Raw genomic sequence first — 22,525 nt, 5'->3', positions numbered from 1 at the left:
TTCACAGTTACAGGTGGGAAGACAGCTCTGGCCTCCCACAGAGATGCCTGAGAGCACAGACCTGCTGCTCTGTGTCACTGGATGAGTTATTCTGGAAATCCTCCCAGCACAGATGACACAAAGAAAGGAGAGCTGACATTTTACGGCTTCCTTAGGTCAAATGCACAAAAGACAGAGACAAGGAAAATGAAGACTATTTCTGAGAGGCTATATGTAGCCCCAAATCAAATCCACAGAGTCACAATTTTAAAGAACGAAGTTTCACAAATTTTTTTTAGAAAAACATTTGGAAAGGAAATTTGGAAAGGGAGCGATAAGAAAAAAGTTTACCTTCCTTTCTCGGCTGGGCACTGCAAACAGAGATCCCAGATTGCTGACTTCGGTAAGAATTCTTACCTATCACTCACTGGCATTTTGTCAGTTTCCCCAGGATTCCATCTGCCAGCTTTGGAGCTGGTAGGTCATCCCTGCTGGTCTGCAGAAACAGGGGAGGCGAAACTTGACCCATCTTAGATTTTTAGCCAGGACTCTTTAACAAAAAGGCAGACTAACAAGAGAAAAACAGTATCTATCTATCTATCTATCTATCTATCTATCTATCTATCTATGTATGTATCTATCTATCTATCTATCTATCTATCATCTATCTATCATCATTTATCTATCTATCATCTATCAATCATCTATCTATCTATTATCATCTATCCATCCATTTATTCATTTATTTATTTATTTAAAGAGAGGTCTTTTACTTTTGTGTATTCTTACATATTTACTAGAGGCCCGGTGCATGAAATTTGTGCACTGGGGGGGGGGGGGGGGGGAGGTGTCCTTTAGCCCAGCCTACACCCTCTCCAATCTGGTACCCCACGGGGATGTCCGACTGCCGGTTTAAGCCCGATCCCACAATCCGAGACTGCTGGTTCCCAACCACTCGCCTGCCTGCCTGCCTAATTGCCCTAACTGATTCTGCCTGCCAGGCTGATTACTCCCTAACCACTCCCCTGCCAGCCTGATCAACGCCTAAGTGCTCTCCTGCTGGCCTGATCGCCCCCAACTGCTCTTCCCTACTGGCCTGGTTGCCCCTAACTGTCCTCTCCTGCCAGCCTGGTTGCTTCTAACTGCCCTCCCCTGCAGGCTTGGTCCCCTGCAACTGCCTTCCCCTGCTGGCCTGATTGCCCACAATTGCCCTCCCCTGCCGGCCATCTTGTGGCTGTGGGTGCCACCATCTTTGAGGGCGTGGCAGTCAATTAGCATATTCCCTTCTTATTGGCTGTGGGCACTGCCATCTTTGTGATGATGTGAGGGTCAATTAGCATATTCCCTCTTTATTAGCACTACGGTGTCGGGTGAATTTCCCGCCAAAATATAAGATGGCGCGGGCAATTATTTAGGTTTCCCGCGCAAAATCAGGGATTTTTATGATACCTATTACCCCAATGGGTATGAAACGGTTCGCATACGCAGGTAGGTATCTTTGTGAACGGCAAACAAACAAATATTTGGTAATACGCAGTTACAATCGGCCCGAGTTTACACGTTTCCCGCACTCCACCGCAAATCTATATGAACCGAGTTAAGACGGCTCCCGCGGAGTACGCGCAATTCACGCGAGCCGACTTAACTCGTTTCCCGCACTCCAAGTGTTAGAAAGGATTCTTAATTTATTTACATGTATTGCTTTTATAATTCAAAAAAGCAGTCAACATAACTGTGTAATGAGAGACAATTGATGAGGAAAGAAAAATTTAATGCATTAATTTCAGTTCAGTAAAAAATGAATGTTTATATGTCAGCACACATAAGGAGACTCTCTCCATGTATGCATCGCAGTTTAAAAATATTATTTTATTTTTTTATTACAGTTTGTAGTTAACACTTTTCTGCATTAGTTTCAGGTGTATAGTTCAGCAGATAGACATTCATAAAGGTTACAAAGTGTTCCTGAGGTAATACCCTCCTGGTTCCATACAGAGTTATTATATTGTTCACTATATTCCCTATTCTTTACCTCACATCCCCATGACTATTCTGTATCTAACAATTAGTACTCTTATTCCCATCACTTTTTTCACCCCATTCCCAACATGGCTCCCCTGGTATCCATCAGTCTGTTCTCTGTATCTAGAAGTCTGTTTTGTTTGTTTGTTTATTTTGTTCTCTAGATTCCACGTATAAGTTACATCATGTCTTTGTCTGACTTACTTCACTTAGCATAATACCCTGTAGATCTATCCATGCTGTCACAAATGGTAAGATTTTATTGTTTTTTAATGTGCCACAGCTTTTTTTATCCACTAGTCTATTGATGAGCATTTGGGTTGCTTCCACATCTTGACTATCCTTTTATATAATAAAGAGGTAATATGCAAATTGACCATCACTCCAACACACAAGATGGCCGCCCCATGTGGACACAAGATGGCCTGCAGGGGAGGACAGTTGTGGACGATCAGGCCAGCAGGGGAGGGCAGTTGGGAGGCACCCAGGCCTGCAGGGGAGGGCAATTGGGGCGACCAGGCCTGCAGGGGAGGGGGGTTGGGGTGACCAGGCCAGCAGGGGAGGGCAGTTAGGGGCAACCAGGCCTGCAGGAGAGGGCAGTTGGGGAGGACCAGAGCAGCAGGGGAGGGCAGTTGGGGGTGACCAGGCCAGCGGGGGAGAGCAGTTAAGGGCAACCAGGCCTACAGGAGAGGGCAGTTGGGAGGGAAAGGCCTGCAGGGGAGGGCAGTTGGGGGCAACCAGGCCTGCCGGGGAGGGCAGTTAGGGGCAACCAGGCTGGCAAGGGAAGGCAGTTAGGGGTGACCATGCTGGCAAGGGAGGGCAGTTAGGGGTGACCAGGCCAGCAGGGGAGGGAAGTTGGGGGCAATCAGGCCAGCAGCAGAGCAGTTAGGTGTCGATCAGGCTGGCAGTGGAGTGGTTAGGGGGTGATCTGGTTGGCAGGCAGGTGAGCGGTGGGATTGGGTCTAAAGAGGCAGTCGGACATTCCTCGAGGGGTCCCAGATTGGAGAGCGTGCAGGCTGGGCTGAGAGACACCCTCCTCCCAATGCATGAATTTTGTGTACCGGGCCTCTAGTTGTATATAATGCTGCAATAGACATGGGGGTGCATATATCTTTTCAAATTGGTGTTTTGGGTTTCTTTGGATATATACCCAGAAGTGGAATCACTGGGTCATAAGGCTGTTTTTAATTTTTTGAGGAACCTCCAAACTGAGAAAAAAAAACAGTTTATTAATGCATGCAGTGCATATCACAGGGAGAAAAAACCTGAGTGAAAAGTAACTCCAGGTGGTGGCTTAAAATTCCAGTTTATACAGCATCTTCAGCAAAGAACAAAAAATTTGTAAGGAAATGACAGGAAAGAAAAAGCAGTTTTAGGAGGCAAACTGTGAGAAGGTAGACATATGGAAGCAACTAATGAAGTAAAGTTTGTTTGCAGATTCCTCTGGTGCCATCTTTGAGCCAAGAATCTATTTTCTGTGAAAGAAGGATTTATAACCTCCCTTTAGGCAGAAAGGGGAGGGGAGTAGAGAGAGCTTTCCCTGCATTTGCTGTTTCTTAATTGCCTTCAGCTCAAAATAATTTTTATATCAAAGAGGGATATTTTAGTGTGAGGTATTCTGGTTTCTTGCATATGGTAAAAGGGATTTTGGAGATTTGATTAAGTGAAGGATTTTGGGATGGGAAGATTACTATGGGTCATCTGAGTTGCCCAATGCAATTACATGGGTCTTGGGTCATCAGAGAGAGATTTGAAGATACTGTGCTCCTGACCTTGAGGATGGAAGAAGGAGCCAGGAGCCAGGAATGTGAAAAGTCTTTAGAAGTTGGGAAAAGCAAGGAAATAAATTCTCTCCTAGAGCCTCTAGCAGGGGTGGGGAATATCTGGCCTGTGGGCTGTATGAGGCCCGAGAAATAATTTGGTCTGGCCCTGCCAAGGCATTAGGGGTGAGTTAATTAAATGTTTGACCAAATATAGCAGGCTAATTTTTTTAATGGCATTTTAAAATTTTTATTTTTTGGCAAATTAAGTTTAATACACAGATACAAAACAAGATTCACAGCTTTTACAAATCATTCAAATAGCATTGTAAATAATTTTTTTAAAGCAGGCTAATTTTTAAGTTGATAACTTTGTATGGCCCACGAATGATATAAATATCCAAATGGCCCTTGGCAGAAAAATGGTTCCTTACCCCTGCTAGGGTCTAGAGGGTGTGTGGCCCTGCTAACACTTTGATTTTACTCCAGGGAGATCCATGTCAGACTTCTGACCTTCAGAGCTGTATGCTATTAAACTCGTGCTGTACTTTTGTGGTAATTTGTTAGAGCAGCACCAGGACACTAATACAGGGGTGTTTGCTATAGAAGGAACGCTGTCCACCAGTACCCCAGATATTTGGGTTCTTCTTCTCCCTTCTACCATTTACTGACGGGACATTCAGGCAAAACATGAAATGTCTCAAGCTCAGCTGCCTCTTCTCTGAAATGGGATCAATACAACCAATGCATTCGAGGGCAACACTGGGCTGATGGCCTCGTCCACTTCACAGAGACAATCCCTGCCACAGCTTGATCCTCCGGCTCAGCTCAGCTCAGCCTGGCTCAGCGCTTCGAAGTGGAACCACTTCCCCCACTCCTCCAAGCTGAGCCTGAAATCTTGGGTTAGTTTATCAATAGCCGAAATTATGTTGTTTCTTTACTTGTCATAGTTACCGTCCAAAATCAGGAATCATTATTTCTTAGATTGGGATTTAAAAAATAACAATTACACTAAACAGTGAGACATAAATTTCCCAACACCAAGAGTCTGAGAGACAAAAGAATTTTTCTGCTGATGATTCCTCCTCTACTCCAGTCAAAATTGCACAGTGCTCAGCTATCACCATACTGTTTCAGCCTCTGCTTATGTGATTTATTTTTTCATAAGCTAGATTGGAACATGTCATCTTGTCATCACTTTCATTGTGTGATGGACACAGATTATTGTGCCTTCGTTGGTCATCTGTTTCAAAATGGGGAGATATAGACCTTTATATGATTGCACCTAGGACAAATGTATTTGGCAGTGATGACATCCAGTGGCAAGTCCTTGACTTCATGTATTTCATATTTAATGCCCTGCCCCTCTTTGTCCTTAGTAGTAATATGAAATGGCAAACTTGAAAGATGTTTATGTAGAAGGTCATGGGAATTTTGCAAACATCATTTTTCCAAATGATGTTTTGTTTGTTTTATTAGTTGCAATAGTGTGTACATTATCTTTCTGAAAAAGGTGCACATAATCTTGGATGGGCTTACTTCGATACAATAGTTAACAGCTAAATTTGTTACATTTCTTTTTTTCCCAAGAGAAAAGGAAAAATTCTTTTTATGTTAAGGGGATTTGACAAAGGGCCTTCTAACTAGTACTTTTAAAACAATTATTAAATTTATTGGGGTGACATCCTATGTAATAAAGAGCTAATATACAAATTGGCCATCATGCCCTTGCACAAGATGGCCGCCCCCATGTGGTCACAAGATGGTCACCACAAGATGGCCGGCAGGGAAGAGCAGTTGTGGGCAATAAGGCCAGCAGGGGAGGGCAGTTGGGGGTGACCAGGCCTGCAGGGGATGGTAGTTGGAGGTGACCGGGCCTGCAGGGAGGGCAGTTGGGGGTGATCAGGCTGGCAGGGGAGCAGTTAGGCGTCAATCAGGCCAGCAGGGGATTGGTTAGGGAGTGACCAGGCTGGCAGTCAGAAGCGGTTAGGGGCAATCAGGCAGGCGAGTGGCTGTGAGCTAACAGTCCTGGATTGTGAGAGGGATGTCCAACTGTCGGTTTAGGCCCGATCCCACAGGCAGTCGGACATTCCCCAAAGGGTCCCAGATTGGAGAGGGTGCAGGCCTGCTGAGGGACACCCCTCCTCTGTGCAAGAATTTTGTGTACCGGGCCTCTAGTTCTATATCTATAAAAGGCTAAGTTGACTCGCACATGCATGATACACATAAAGCTCTCACTGGTGCCAGTCGCACACATGTGTTTCAATTTGTCATTGTCAATTGTGAATTTGGTTGACATTTCTATTATAGAGAAAGGGCGAATGGTGATATTAAAATATTTCTTCTAATTAATTTTCCTTCAATGTGCATGAATTTGTCCACCTGGCCACTAATTGCTTAATAAAGTTATATGGGTTTCATAAATTTGAATGCTGTATAGCAATAAAAATGAATGAACTACAGGCAACAGGATATAGTCTCACAAACAGTTATATGGAATATATAAAACACATATAAAAATTACTGTAAAATATATATTAAGTTTAAAACTGGGTAAAACTAATATATAGAAATTAAAATCAGGATAGTGCTTAATTTGGTGAGAAGTATTGGTAACTGGGAGAGATCTCAAAAAGAAATTTTGGTTTTCTTGTAATATTTAATTTATTAAAGTTTTCGATATGCATGTTATATTTTAATAACAAGAAATTAAAATATAAGATTATATAGATTTCAAGTGTATCATTCTATAATGCATCGTCTGTCATTGTGTGTTTACTATCCAAAGTCAGGTCTCCATCTTCACCATTTATTTGACCCCCTTTACTCTCTTTTACTGCTTTCCACCCCCCTTTCCCTCTGGTAACCACCATGCTGTTGTTTATGTCTTTGAGTTTTTATTTGTTTGTCTTGTTTGTTAATTTGTTGCTTTCAGTTTTATATCGCACATATGCCTAACATCATATGTTCTTGACATTTTCCATCTGAGTTATTTCACTTAGGATGATATTTTCAACACCCATCCATGTGTTGTAAATGCCAGTATTTTGTCTTTTCTTTATGGCTGAGTAATATTCCATTGTATATATGTACCATATCTTTATCCAATCATCTATTGAAAGACACTTTGACCACTGTGAATAATGCTGCAATGAACATAGGGATACATATATTTTGAATAAATGTTTTCAAAATTTTCAGGTAGGTTGCTGGTTCATATAGTAACTCTATTCTTAGTTTTCTGAGGAACCTCCATACTGTTTTCCATAGTGGCTGCACCCATTTACATTCCCACCAGCTATGTCTGAGGGTTCCTTTTTCTTCACCTCTCCAGCACTTATTTCTTTTCTTGTTGATGACAGCCATTCAAACAGGTGTGAGGTGGTATTTCTTTTTTTTTTTATTTTATATTTTAATAATTTTTATTTCTTAAAGTATTACAAAGAGTATTACATATGTCTCCTTTTTTCCCCCCCTTGACATTCCCCTGGCCCCTACCCCCCGCCCTCCCCGCCCCGTGTATTGTGTCCATTGGTTAATTTTTTTTTTTTTTTTTTTTGTGTTTTTTTTTTTTTTTTTTAATTAAATCTTTATTGTTCAGATTATTACATTTGTTCCTCTTTTTTCCCCCCATAACTCCCCTCCTTCCAGCTCCCACCCCACCCTCCACCCTCACTCCCCACCCACTGTGTTCATCCATAGGTGCATGATTTTTGTCCAGTCACTTCCCGCATCTCCCACACCCCTTTTTCCCCCAAGAATAGTCAGTCCATTCCCTTTCTATGTCCCTGATTCTATTATAATCACCAGTTCATTCTGTACATCAGGTTATTTATTCACTTGATTCTTAGATTCATTTGTTGATAGATGCATGTTTGTTGTTCATAATTTGTATCTTTACCTTTTTCTTCTTCTTCCTCTTCTTAAAGGATACCTTTCAGCATTTCATATAATACTGGTTTGGCGGTGATGAACTCCTTTAGCTTTTCCTTATCTGTGAAGCTCTTTATCTGACCTTCAATTCTGAATGATAGCTTTGCTGGATAAAGTAATCTTGGTTGTAGGTTCTTGGTATTCAGCACTTTGAAAATTTCTTGCCATTCCCTTCTGGCCTGCAAAGTTTCTGTTGAGAAATCAGCTGACAGTCGTATGGGTATTCCCTTGTAGGTAATTGAGCCTCTTTCTCTTGCTGCTTTTAAGATTTTCTCTTTGTCTTTTGCTCTTGGCATTTTAATGATGATGTGTCTTGGTGTGGTCCTCTTTGGATTCCTTTTGTTTGGGGTTCTCTGCGCTTCTTGGACCTGTAAGTCCATTTCTTTCACCAGGTGGGGGAAGTTTTCTGCCATTATTTCTTGAAATAGGTTTTCAATATCTTGCTGTCTCTCATCTTCTGGCACTCCAATGACTCTGATATTAGACCGCTTAAAGCTGTCCCAGAGGCTCCTTACACTATCTTCACACTTTCGGATTCTTTTTTCATTTTGCTTTTCCAATTGGGTGTTTTTTGTCGAATCTTTGGTTTGATTATTGTACTCCTCTGGTCTGCTATTGGGTATAATATTCTTTATTTCAGTCCGTGTATGCTTACTTTCTAATTTCTTTATCGTAGCATCGAGGGTCTCATTAGTTTTCGTGAGGTTCTGCACAAATTTATGGCAAGCCCTCAAAATTGCGATTCTTAGCTCCATATCCTCCATTTCTGTCATGTTTTTTTGTCTCCGCATCTTTTATGCTTTCTTGGTGCACCCCCTTGTGGTCTCTGTGCGCAGTCTTGTTCTAGCCAAGCCTTAATTGTTGTAGTTAACACTAGGGGGATTTGACCCTCAGGCCGGCTGGCTATAGTAATCAGCTGTGCGGAAAACTCTGTCTTCTGGGGAGGCGCTAATCCAGCCTTTGCCTGAGGCGATCAGCAAATGGCTGTGCGCAGGCTTTGGGCGGGGCGGGATCAACAGGGCGGGCGGAGGGAGCAGTTATGGCCACGCTCAGTCCCGTTCCCAGAGGCTCTGCTTCTCAGAACCCCGGCAGCCGCTGCAAACCTCGGAGAGAAAGCTGCCCTCAGGTTCCAACTGATGCCGGGTAATCCCGCTTCTCCCGTTTGAGTCTGGGTCCCTAGAGACTCGCCCGGATCTGGAGCCCAGAGTCTGAGACTCAGTCCCGACAGAAAACGACAACCGCGCCCTCAGCCACCAGCCCGCTTTCGCGCGCACCTCGGTACCTTTGTATTTTCCACACTGCGCCGCCTCTGAGCCTCGATTTGCTGTTCTCTTTCCTTCTAGTTGTAGAGTCTCTCTTCAGCCAGCCTTCCTGTGGTTCTGGGTGATGTCCGTTCAGTCTTTTAGTTGTATTTTTGAAATGGTTGTTTGCGGCAGCGGTCTCCGGTGTTTACCTACGCCGCCATCTTGGTCGACTCCTAATTTTTTTTTTTTTTTTTAAATCTTTATTGTTCAGATTATTACATTTGTTCCTCTTTTTTCCCCCCATAACTCCCCTCCTTCCAGCTCCCACCCCACCCTCCACCCTCACTCCCCACCCACTGTGTTCATCCATAGGTGCATGATTTTTGTCCAGTCACTTCCCGCATCTCCCACACCCCTTTTCCCCTCAAGAATAGTTAGTCCATTCCCTTTCTATGTCCCTGATTCTATTATAATCACCAGTTCATTCTGTACATCAGGTTATTTATTCACTTGATTCTTAGATTCATTTGTTGATAGATGCATATTTGTTGTTCATAATTTGTATCTTTACCTTTTTCTTCTTCTTCCTCTTCTTAAAGGATACCTTTCAGCATTTCATATAATACTGGTTTGGCGGTGGTGAACTCCTTTAGCTTTTCCTTATCTGTGAAGCTCTTTATCTGACCTTCAATTCTGAATGATAGCTTTGCTGGATAAAGTAATCTTGGTTGTAGGTTCTTGGTATTCAGCACTTTGAATATTTCTTGCCATTCCCTTCTGGCCTGCAAAGTTTCTGTTGAGAAATCAGCTGACAGTCGTATGGGTATTCCCTTGTAGGTAATTGAGTCTCTTTCTCTTGCTGCTTTTAAGATTTTCTCTTTGTCTTTTGCTCTTGGCATTTTAATGATGATGTGTCTTGGTGTGGTCCTCTTTGGATTCCTTTTGTTTGGGGTTCTCTGCGCTTCTTGAACCTGTAAGTCCATTTCTTTCTCCAGGTGGGGGAAGTTTTCTGCCATTATTTCTTGAAATAGGTTTTCAATATCTTGCTGTCTCTCATCTTCTGGCACTCCAATAATTCTGATATTAGACTGCTTAAAGCTGTCCCAGAGGCTCCTTACACTATCTTCACACTTTCGGATTCTTTTTTCATTTTGCTTTTCCAATTGGGTGTTTTTTGTCGAATCTTTGGTTTGATTCTTGAGCTCCTCTGGTCTGCTATTGGGTATAATATTCGTTATTTCAGTCCGTGTATGCTTACTTTCTAATTTCTTTATCGTAGCATCGAGGGTCTCATTAGTTTTCGTGAGGCTCTGCACAAATTTATGGCAAGCCCTCAAAATTGCGATTCTTAGCTCCATATCCTCCATTTCTGTCATGTTTTTTTGTCTCCGCATCTTTTATGCTTTCTTGGTGCACCCCCTTGTGGTCTCTGTGCACAGTCTTGTTCTAGCCAAGCCTTAATTGTTGTAGTTAACACTAGAGGGATTTGACCACCAGGCCGACTGGCTGTTGGAATCAGCTGTGCGGAAAACGTCTGTCTTCTGGGGCGGCGCTAATCCAGCCTTTGCCTGAGGCGATCGGCAAATGGCTGTGCGCAGAGCTTGGGCGGGCGGGATCAACAGGGCGGGGGGAGGGAGCCGCTATGGCCGCTCTCAGTCCGTCCCCAGGGGTTCTGCCTCTCTGTCCCAGCAACCGCTGCAAACCTCGGAGGGGCCGTAGCCAGACAGTCCCGCTTGTCCCGTTTGAGTCTGGGTCCCTAGAGACTCGCCCGGATCTGTAGCCCAGAGTCTGAGACTCACTCCTGATTGAAAACGACAACCGCGCCCTCAGCCGCCAGCCCGCTTTGCGCACGCACCACCTCACCACCGCACCACCGTACCTTTAAATTTTCCACACTACGCCTCCTCTGAGCGTCGGAATGCTGTTGTTTTTGCTTCTAGTTGAAGAGTCTCTCCTCAGCCAGCCTTCCTGTGGTTCTGGGTGATGTCCGTTCCGACTTTTAGTTGTATTTTTGAAGTGGTTGTTTACGGCGGCAATCTCCGGTGTTTACCTATGCCGCCATCTTCGATCCATTCCCTGTGAGGTGGTATTTCATTGTGGTTTTCCTTTGCATTCACTAAAGTAGCACTTCCTAACTGGGGAAGGAAATGTGATTTTTCTCCTTGGGATGTTTATTAATATCTGTAGATATTTTTGATCATTACAACTGGAGGAAAGTGCTGCCAGAATCTAGTATGTGGAGGCCAGACATGTTGCTAAACTTCTTGGCACAGATAGCCCCATGTAACAAAGAATTCTTGGGCCTGAGATGTCAATAGTGCTTGAGAAATTCTGCCCTTGACCAGTGTTTCTCAAACTTTAATGTGCATATGAATCACCTGGGCTCTGGTTAAAATGAGGATTCTAACTTGATCTCATGTCCCTAATGGACAGAACTATACCTGGCACATCATGATTGTTTCATAAATATTTGTTGAAAACATGGATAAATAGTTAGAGAAATGAGGGAATGAATGATACAACAGGCAGCCAAGAGCACTTGCTGTCATTCCCATACATATCTCTGAATAATCTTAGAGGCACTTACTCCAAAGAAAACTGAATTTCCTCTCAACAAGCCAGAAACTTGTCAAAAGCTTTTCTCAGGGAATCACAGCTGTCCTCAGGTAAAAAATGACTTCCTTTCTCTGACATTTCACACTGTTCCCTCTGACACAGGGTGAGGGTTCAATGATGAGTTATTTTGGGTGGTTGCCAAGGCTGGATGTATGTTAGATGGATATAGTGAAAAACAAACAAACATGGAGGCCCTAAACCTGGCCCCACACCTGAGCCTTCCCCAAAGGAAAAGGACTCAAATAAAATAAAATTGATGTGTGTTGGTGGCAGGAAGGAAGGAGGAAGTAGAGAACCAGAATAGGTTTTCAGAGGAAAGTCAGATCAGAATGAATTTCACCAAGTAGCCTGCTGGGGAAAAGACATCCACCCATAGGCAATATGAAGCTGACGGGTCGGGGAACTGGATGCTTATGTAGTTTGTAAGTCTATGAGTTTCAGACATCAGAGATTTATTAGCTCTAGTTGGAAAATCATTTCTTTTCTCCTTATTCTTGACTCTATGGGCTTCTATCAATAATCTTCTGTCTACCACCCCTTCCACACACAGATATCCAAGCCAAGCCTAAATTTGGAATTTGATCCAGCAGTGTCTTTCTTTCCCAAGTTAGACCTCATGCTCTTGGAAGCCATTTGCTTAGAATCCTGATGCTTCTCTACTGCCTACTGAGAATGGGTTGTGGCAGGCAGAAGGGAGAAAAGGAAGGGGGAGGAGCAGTATGCAAGAAAGTGGGTAAAGAGAGGTGAGTCAGCCAAGGCCATGAGAACTGGGCTACAGAAGTTCTCTGTAGCTAGGACAAGGATTTATCCAGATGCCATTGTAAATAGAGCTCCTGACAACAGCACTCCCCTGTTAGAAGGTGTGATGTAAATGAATGTGTCAACACTGTTGATTCAGGTGCGTTCACTGCATTTTGGCCATACATTGCGTAGTAAGCTAGTGTGGGCCGCTGGGTGCCTGTGCCCCAAACCTGGACCACAATTACACAGCTTTCTCCTCTGACCAGAGAGTGGGGACTGAGTTTGGGAGTCATGTCTCTAAGGAAACAGTTCATCAAGAATGATAAATATTCTGCGTCTTCCCTGGGACCTCCAAGGAATTCAAGTTTGCTGTGAGGCTAACAGAGTGATGTCTGTATGTCACCAGATCGGTTACTAAGAGGTCGGAGGAGTTCCCTTTTCTGGACATCTTTAAATAGAAACTAGATTTTTGTATTATGGAATGGTTTTAAGGGTTCTGATACATATCTCTATTGTATCTCTTCTTTGCTCAAAACATTCAGTTGCTTTTTATTGTCCATAGAATAAAGTTTAAACTTCTTAACTTGGCATTTAAGTCCTCTATTATCTGGCTCTAAACTACCTTCCTAGGTTTTGTTTGAAAAGAAATTAAAAAGAATTCAAAAAGCAAACTAGAAATAGAATGAAACTTCCTCCATTTGATAAAGAATAGCTACACAAAACCTACAGCTAACATTGTACTTAATGATAAGAAACTAGATGATTTCTCCTTAAGATTGGGAACAAGGCCAGTATGTCTCCTTTAGCCATTCCTATTTAACATTATACTATAAGTCCTAGCTAATGCAGGAAGATAAGAAAAAGAAATATAAAGTATACAGCTAGAGAAAGAAGAAATAAAACTGTCCTTGTTTGCAGATAACATAATTGTCTATGTAGGAAACTCAAAGAATCAACAACAGCAAAAAAAAACCCAAACTACTGTTGCCCATAAGCTATTATAGCAAGGTTGCAGGTTACAAGGTCAATATATAAAAGTCAACTGTTCTTCTGCATATCAGCAATGAACAGTTGGAATTTGAAATAAAAAACATAACACTGTATTAGCACCTTCCCAAAAAAGAAAAGGAGAGAAAAGAAATATTTAGGTATAAGTTTAACAAAATAGGTACAAGATCTATATAAGGAAAGCTACAAACCTTTAATGAGAGAAATCAAAAAAGATCTACATGAATGAGGAGAGGGTCCATGTTTATGGATAGGAAGAATTGATATTGTTAGGATGTCAGTGTTTTCCATAACCTGATGTACAGACTCGATGCAATCCCAATCAAAATCCCAGCATAGTGTGTGTGTGTGTGTGTGTGTGTGTGTGTACAAACTGATTTTAATGTTTATATGGAAAGGCAAAGACTCAGATAGCGAACACAATAAATATTGACGAACAAAATCGGAGGACTGACACTACTCAGTTTCAAGAATTACTATAAAGCTACAGTACTCAGGACAGTTTGGCATTAGGGAAAGAAAAGACATTCATTTAGATCAGTGAAACAGAATAAGGAATCCATAAATGGACCCACATAAATATAGTCAAGCGATATTTGACAAAGGGGCAAAAGCAAATCTGTATAGAGAAAGGATAACCTTTTCAACAAATGATGCTGAAACAACTGTATATTCACATGTAAAATGAATGAATTAGACACAGTCCTTCTATCAATATTTTCACAAAAATTAAGTTAAAATGGATCACAGACCTAAATGTAAAATACAAAAGCTATAACATGTCTAGACGATAACATAGAAGAAAATTAGGGTGACCTTGGGTATAATGATGAGTTTTTAGATAAAACATCAAGTACACAATCTATGAAAGAAGAAAATGTATGTTAGACTACATTATAATTAAAAACTGCTATGTGAAAGACACTTTTAAGAGAATGAAAAGACAAGCTACAGTCTGGGGGAAAATATTTGCAAATTTTATCTGACAAAGGACTGACATCCAAACTATACAAAGAACTCTTAAAATTCAACAATAAGAAAGCAAATATAACCGAATTGAAAAGTGAGCAAAAGATCTGAACAGATACCTCACCAAAGACGATAAATAGATAAAAAAATTATCATATGTCAATCAGGGAACATCAAATTAAAACAATCAGTGAGAAGTCACTGCACACACATTAGAATGGTGAGAATCCTGAACACTGACAACACCAAATGCGTGAGAGGATTTGGAACAATTAGAACTCTCTCTTATTCACTGCTGGCAGGAATGCAAAATGGTACAGCCTTTTTGGAAGACACTTTGGCAGCTTCTTACAAAATTATTCATTCTCTTATTATATGATCCAGGCTTGTGCTCTTAGGCATTTATTCAAATGAGTTGGGAACTTACATACATGTAAAAACCTGCATATGAATATTAATAGAAGTCTTATTCATAATTGCCAAATCTTGGAAGCAACTAAGATGTTATTCAAGCCCTGGCCAGTGTAACTCAGTGGATTGAGTGTTGGCCCATGCACCAAAGGGCCACAGGTTGATTATCAGTCAAGGGCATGTGCCTGGGTTGCAGGTTCAATCCCTGGGCCATATGCGAGAGGCAACCAATCCATGTGTCTCTCAAATCAATGCCTCTCTTTCTCTCTCTTTCTCTCTCTCTCTCTTCCTTGCCTTCCCCCTTTCCACTCTCTCTAAAAATCAATGGAAAAATATCCAAAACAAACAAACGGTTCACTTTTTCCCTATCCTTGCTAATACTTGATACTGTCAGTCTTCTAAAATTTTGCCATTCTAGTGAATGTGCATTGGTATTTGTTATTTTAATTAACATCTCCCAAATAACTAATTATGTTGAGCATCTTTTCCTATGCTTCCTTGCTATTCATGTATAAAAGTTTTAATTTTTGATGTGCTCAAATTTATCAGTTCTTTTTTTCATTATTTTGCTTTTTGTATCTTGTTTAAAAAATCTTTCCTATCCCAAGGTCAATAGGAACTTTTCAATATTTTCTTTTAAAAAGTTTTAAAGTTTGATTTCTCACAATTAGGTTTTTAATTCACCAAAAATTTAATCTAGAATCTGGTGTGAGGTAGAGGTCTGCTTTAATTTTTATCTATAACTAGAGATTTAATTGCAAAAGCACTTTTTTCCATTGAGTGGTTATTTGTATTGTTATTTCTGACACCAACTTCTCCAAAATGTTGGGATTCCAGCTGTATTTTCTTTAGTCTCCTACTCCTGTGGTAGAAATGACTTCAACATCTCCTGTGTGTTTCTGCCACCATGAGTTTAATTCATGCTGTTCCTTATGTCTGGAGTGCTGTTCTCTTTTACCTCCACCTTTCAAAATCCTATTAATTCTTCAAGGTCCCGCTCAAATGGCCCTTCTAGTCTTCCAAGATCCTATCATATGTCTCTCTCCTGCCCCTAAATTAAAAGAAGGGGCTCAACACATAAAAACATTATTTCTATTAAACTTATTTAAGTGACATTGGTCAACATGATGATATAAGTTTCAGGTGTGGGTTTCTGTGTTACAAGATCTGTATATTGCACCATGTGCCCACCACCCAAAGCCAAATGCACTGTCACCATATATTAGGATCCCCTTCTCCCCTCACTCCCTTCCCTCTTGCAACCACCATACTTTTGTTTGTGTTCATGAGCTTTAGTTTTATATTCCACATATGAGTGAAATCATATGGTTCTTAGCTTTTTATGACTGATTTATTTCATTTAGCATAATATTTTCAAGGTTCATCCATGTTGTTGCAAATGGCAGTAAGTCATCCTTTCTTATGGTTGAGTAGTATTCCATTGTGTAGATGTACCACATCTTTGTCCAATCCTTTATTGCAGATCGCTTTGGTTGTTTCCATGTCTTGGCCACTGTGAATAATGCTGCAATGAGCATAGGGGTGCATATATCTTTGCAGACACATGATTTTGAGGTTTTCAGGTATATACCCAGGAGAGGGATTGCCGGGTTGTATGGTTAGCTCTATTCTTAATTTTTTGAGGAATCGCCAGATTGCTTTCCATAGTGGTTGTACTGATCTACATTCCCACCAGCAGGGAATGAGCACACCTCTAGTATTTTATTCCTTTATTATAAATCTTAGTTCATCTCTTTGGTATCACAGTCCTATGTGTTTGTCTTCTTTATCTGGACACACTGTTAAACCTTACATGTTGCAATGGTAGACAGAATAATGTCCCATTCTACCTGCCATGTTTAATTTTTAGAACTTGTGATGTATTACCTTACATGGCAAAAGGGATTATTTTGCAGAAGTGGTTAAGTTAATCACCTATTCCCTCAAAATTGGAGAACATTTTCCAGCTGAGTTACAGAAGCAATAGAAAATGAATATACTTGCTCACCATGGAGTCCCCAATAACTCGAAGCAGATCCTTAGATATATATGAAATACTCAATCATTGTTCATTGACTTGAACTTGTAAAGCAGTATAAAGTGGAACTATAGAATGACTTCTTTAGATTCTTACCACATCACTGATACTCATATCTAGCCTCTAGACCAGCGGTTCTCAACTTGTGGGTCGCGACCCCTTTGGGTTCGAATGACCTTTACACAGGGGATGCCTAAGACCATCGGAAAACACATATATAATTACATATTGTTTTTGTGATTAAGCACTATGCTTTAATTATGTTCAATTTGTAACAATGAAAATACATCCTGCATATCAGATATTTACATTACAATTCATAACAGTAGCAAAAGTACAGTTATGAAGTAGCAACAAAAATAATTTTATGGTTGGGGGTCACCACAACATGAGGAACTGTATTAAAGGGTCGCGGCATTAGGAAGGTTGAGAACCACTGTTCTAGACTGTTGTCAAATGAAGACCTTGCCGACGACTCAGCTCAGCTTTCCCGTTTTTTGGCAGCCCGGTCCACTCTGCCTTTGCTCATAGCCTGGTAAATACATGCTCAGGCTACACACAAAGCTTCCCCTCCTTTACATGTGCTGACGACTCCATGGCAGAGAGTCCCAGCAGGAGAAGCCCTTTCAGTGTTTAACCTATTCAAAGGTTATTGATAAAAATTGTTGGATGGGCTAATCACAGATGTTTCCTAGTGTTTGCCCTTACCTAGGGGAACGGTATGAGATTTGGAATCAGATATATAAGGGTTTTGGAATCTTAGCTCTGGTCTATACTAACTCTGTGACTTAGAGTAGGTTAGTAAATCTCTTGGCATCTCAGCTTCCACATACCTACGGTGGAAATGATACTCTCTTGAGTTGTCTCAAAGATAGGATAACTGAAAAGTTATTAGCACATACCAGATGTTCAATGAATGCTAGCTTCCTTCCCATCTCAGGTTCCACACTACTAACAGAAACAGTCCAGGCTCCTATTTACATTGAAGAGTTGGTTACAGGCAGGTGATGCCACATAGCATTTGTTCTTACTTTCCGTTTGCCTCGCCATCCATCATATTTTCAAGTTTATAGTTCTGTTTGTCATTCTGGATGTTTGGTTAAGAATTGTCCATGTGACGTAGATGGTTTTAGTTATTTAAAGATTGAGATGGGTATGGGAATAAAAGGCAGGATGTAGAAGAGATCAAAATAAAATAAGACCTTAGTAATATCTGATAAAATAAAATAACTAGAACGGTGGCACTCTAGCATGGTTATTGTCTTGTGACAGAGTCATATTATTACTCTGGCCTCAGGAGCAGCTGTTGAGCCACCCACCTCTATCCAAAATGAGCAAACACATCAGGTGCCAGGGTTCATGACACTTGACAGTTGACAAATTTCCTCTGGGGTATGGTGGTGGGGAGGTCACATTTAAATTTTTCTGTCATAGTGCCACTCTGCTTGTTTTCATATACTCTAACACTTTGGTTCTCAAAACTCAAGAATACATAAAAATTAACTGGTGAGTGCTTGTTGCAATGTAGATTCCTGGGCCTCCCCCTGCTGATGGATTCAGTAGATCTGAAGGGGGCCCAGGAATCTGCATTTAAATAACACTACAGCTGTTTTTGATACTGGTCGCCACCCAAGTCAGTGTTTTAGGGAGGTCAGGTCCATGCAGGAGCTCATTACACACTGGCTAGTTATTGAGTACTAACTAGGCGCAAAACATTATATGGGCGGGGCCATGGCCCTAGCTCACCAAGCATTTACCAGAGAGGATAACAGCTGCCTACTCTCAAGGTTAGTCATATTGTTCCTTTCTTCTTATTCCCATTCATGTTGTGCAAACCTCACATTGGTTTAGAATAATTTGTTCACTTATCTCTCTACCAGATTGTATATTCCTTGGGAGCAAGTAAACTTTATTATTGACGTATCACAATTTTTTCCCATCATCTTTTGCTATTCCTATAACTTTGGTTTTGGTCGTGACTCCAGCCCTGGCACCTGTGATAATCTCTTGCTTGAGGTACTGTACGTTAGGAAATGGACTGTCTTTATAGGACTTGTCTAACAGGCTCTATTATGTTACCACGGCCATAACCATTTCCTTTGTCTTATGTTCATCTTGATGGCCTGGAGAGAGAGAGCAACGATCACACATGCCCCACTGGCTTTGGTTCTCATAGCAGGTGGTACATGCCTGAAACTAGTGGTCATGTGGGCGGGGTAATAAGGTGAGCCTCATTGGGAAATACTCTATTGCACAAGTTTAGACAGAGAGGTATGATGCTCAAAAGGGTGTGGTCCCTAGATCCAGATTTATGCAGGAATTGTGACATTCTGAAGGCTCATCTGCTCAACTTCATTCCTGGAGACATGAGCACATTGGTTTAATCTCCAAGGAAGAACAGCTTTAGATTGAGAACACTCAGTACCTGCTTTTCCTTCTTGAGAACAGAACCATTATAAATTCTGGGAAGAAGAAAATTGAGTTGAACTTGACATTGAGGAAAGTGTGAAGGTAAGAAGAGTTTAACTAAGAAAACCTCCAAACAGTTGAAATTTGGGAAAGTGCTTGTATGAAATGCTTTGAGAATCAAAAATATTTAAAGTTACATATGCTTACGTAATACTTTGCTTTGAGTGTTAAGGCAAATAGTCAAGTGAAGTTTAAGAAGTAGTTCAAATTGTTTTGGTGTATTAGAATTTACAGATGTGTTTTGGAATATGAGTCATTAATTAAGATTTAGGAATACTTTATTTTAGTGGTGGCTCAAGGTGAAATTTTGGTTTAAGTTTTTCTCCATGGTATTCATTTTCTATTGACGTTAGCTATTTGGTTAATTTCACCAAGAAAATTGTAGAATATTTTTTTCGGATCTAGTTTCCTCTTTCTGTGCACAGGCCTACTCTGAACTTTATGTGACTGTAATACTGAGAATTAGCACCTAACACCCAATTTAGATCTTGGAAATTTAACCAATATTATCTCTAAGTGCCAGAGTTTTAAAATATTTCCCCTTTTGGGTATTGAATGAGTGTGTGTGTGTGTGTGTGTGTGTGTGTGTGTGTGTTGGAGGGGGGCAGTCAGAAGAAAAGGGGCCAATACGGGTGTCGGGAGTTGTATCTCATCTTTAACCCAGAGGATGATGTTTGGTGTCATTAGGAGCAATGGGGTTTTTGGATGGGGAAGGAGTATGCATTTTCAGGATGAACTGCAGTTAGGAGTCAGGGATTGAATCTTGTGGGCCTGGAAGAACCGTTTTCCCTTTGTGAGATTATAAGTGGTGAGATCAGGCAGGGAGGATGTTGAAAAAGTACACTTTTGTTTCCTTGCCTGGAGATTTCCCCTGGGGTTTCTGCTGGCTGTCCGGCAGGTATGTTCTGCTTTGTGGGCGAGGCATGCCCTCTGTTCTCCAAGGGGAAAGTGTCTGTTCTTTGGATTAAGATCTAATCAAACTCTGGAGTACTTGGATTTTACAAGTAATAAGTTTTGTCTACAGGGAATATTAAAGCAGGGAGCAAAAAATAGATCTATGGGTAATGGTGTCATCTAGGAGATGACACATAAGTGATATTTGAGGAGTTAAGCAACTTTTTCTTTCCACATTGAAAATGAAGTAAAAAAAAAAAAAAAAAAGAAGTAAAATGAATGTCATTTGCGGTGCCAGGAGCAACTGGTTTTGTTGGGTCAAGCAAATATAGCAAACCTGTTTATACACACACACACACACACACACACACACACACACACATATTATTGCTTTCAGAGAGGAAGGGAGAGGAAGAGATAGATAGAAGCATCAGTGATAAGAGAGAATCATTGGTCAGCTGCTTCCTGCATGCCCCACATTAGGAATCAAGCCTGCAACCCAGGCATGTGCCCTTGACTGGAATCGAACCTGAGACCCTTCAGTTCGCAGGTCGATGGTCTATCCACTGAGCAACACCAACTAGGGCTAGCAAACCTGTTTTGACTTCATTTTGTTTGGGTCATTTAAACAGAAAATGATTGGAACCATCAGATTGTTTTAGATCAGCGGTTCTCAACCTGTGGGTCGCGACCCCTTTGGGGGTCGAATGACCCTTTCACAGGGGTCTCCTAAGACCATTGGAAAACACATATATAATTACATATTGTTTTTGTGATTAATCACTATGCTTTAATTATGTTCAATTTGTAACAATGAAATTGGGGGTCACCACAACATGAGGAACTGTATTAAAGAGTCGCGGCATTAGGAAGGTTGAGAACCACTGTTTTAGATTTAAAGGTTAAAGATACATTTTATAACTGAAGTAGAAATAGGAACTAATTTTCCCTCTCACTCCGGCCACTTCCTATCCCTCTTAAAAAACCATCAACTACTTACTCCCCATTCCCTCCCTATCACATCCTAATGGCTGTGTTGAGATAGACTGGTTTGCTTATTAAAGTGAGAACTGGGTACCTTGATAGGTATAAGAGAGCCTCTCTCCTATCTGGGCCATCAGGGAGGATCCCCCAAGTGGATACAATTGAAGGGGCTACGGGAAGTCAGCCAAATTTTGGGTAGGGGATGGTAAAGCAGTAGAGGCAATAGGTCTCAATAACTAATTCATTTTCAGGGATATAGGTGGACTCTATGGTGATTTTCATATTTTGAATCTGAGCAAGTGTATGAATGGTGGTGTTAACCAAAATGGCTAACTGGGGAAAAAATGATTTTCTGGCAGCGGGTGAGTGGATATTATGATCAGTTCAAATTTGTGGTATGTTGAGTACAAGTGCGCTTTGAAACATCAGAGTAGGAATATTTTTTAAATAAATGACCCACTATCCAGGTCCAATGAGGGAGTAGAAAGAATAGATTTCAGAAACATATTCTGTAATTGCAATCAAGAAATTAAATAGCCACAGAAAATTCCAGTAACCCTCTAAGATAACAGCTGAAGAAATGTTATAGATTGTACATGAATAACAACCAAGAGAATTTTATGGTTGCTTCTTGCTTTTCAGCAGTTAGTATCCAAGTAAAATTTTTCATCTGGGTTTACTTTTGTTTTACTTAGGTAGTTTGAGGTGGGTTGAGAATAATATGAGCTTGTTTTAATAATACTGTGGCTTAGTTGCATTAGAGTAACTCATTTTAATTTTACTAGGTAGGTACTGTTATTCGTCCAATGTTACAGAAGAAAACACTGAGGCACTTAGAGGTTAAATAACTTGCCCAAAGTCATGTAGCTAGTAAATGATAAAGTTGGGATTCATCTCTAGTCAGTCTGAATCCAAAGCCTCTTCTCAGTTTTAAAAAAAAATCCTATATCTATCTATAACTATATCTCCTGTTATGTAAGTTATTTGAAAACTTTATTTAATGATAAAATTGTTTAATCATTCTCCTAATTGTAGACATAAATATTGTGTTTAATTTGGTGCCTACATCTCCAGTTATATTTTTAGGATACATTTCTAGAAGTGGGTTCCTCTGAGGCTCCTTAAAACATATCCCCAGAAGAGCTCAAATAATTTACAAGCTGCATGTATTTTTTAAAATTTCACATAGAAGTATTTTTCAGTCCCATAGTGTTGCCTAAACCAAGACAAACAGGAGAACTCAGGAACATTATGAGGAAGACGGTGGTTAGGATAATGAATCATAGAGTGTTAGAGCAGGAAGGAACTCCAGGTTTTACCTAGCCCATCTTTTCTTTTATTAATTAAGAACTAAGGCCCAAGAGGTTAAGGACATGCCCTGAACCACAGCACTAATTAGAGTCAGAGTTAGGAGAAGAACCCGCACTATGCGATCTACTGAGCTGGAGTCCCTTGGA

General features: G+C 40.9%; 1 protein-coding gene across 3 annotated transcripts in view; it reads left to right on the top strand.

Moving 5' to 3' along the window:
* The window catches only part of TMEM45A (transmembrane protein 45A), a 101,251-nt gene that overhangs the window by 59,458 nt on the left and 19,268 nt on the right, over window positions 1-22,525 (top strand). Inside the window, exon 1 of one of the 3 annotated variants that reach the window (XM_070406079.1) lies at window positions 19,078-19,232. The exons of the other annotated variants lie outside the window; for them this stretch is intronic. The gene's annotated coding sequence lies outside the window, so the exon portion shown is untranslated. Of the gene's footprint in view, window positions 1-19,077; window positions 19,233-22,525 lie in introns of those variants that run through there. 3 annotated transcript variants of the gene reach the window in all.

The sequence above is a fragment of the Myotis yumanensis genome, unplaced genomic scaffold (assembly GCF_028538775.1).
Source record: "Myotis yumanensis isolate MYYU_CA2020_CCGP unplaced genomic scaffold, mMyoYum1.0.hap1 SCAF_2, whole genome shotgun sequence".
Lineage (NCBI taxonomy): Eukaryota > Metazoa > Chordata > Mammalia > Chiroptera > Vespertilionidae > Myotis > Myotis yumanensis.
The sequence above is the reverse complement of the archived record's forward strand: the minus strand, read 5'-3'. Positions and strand labels throughout refer to the sequence as shown.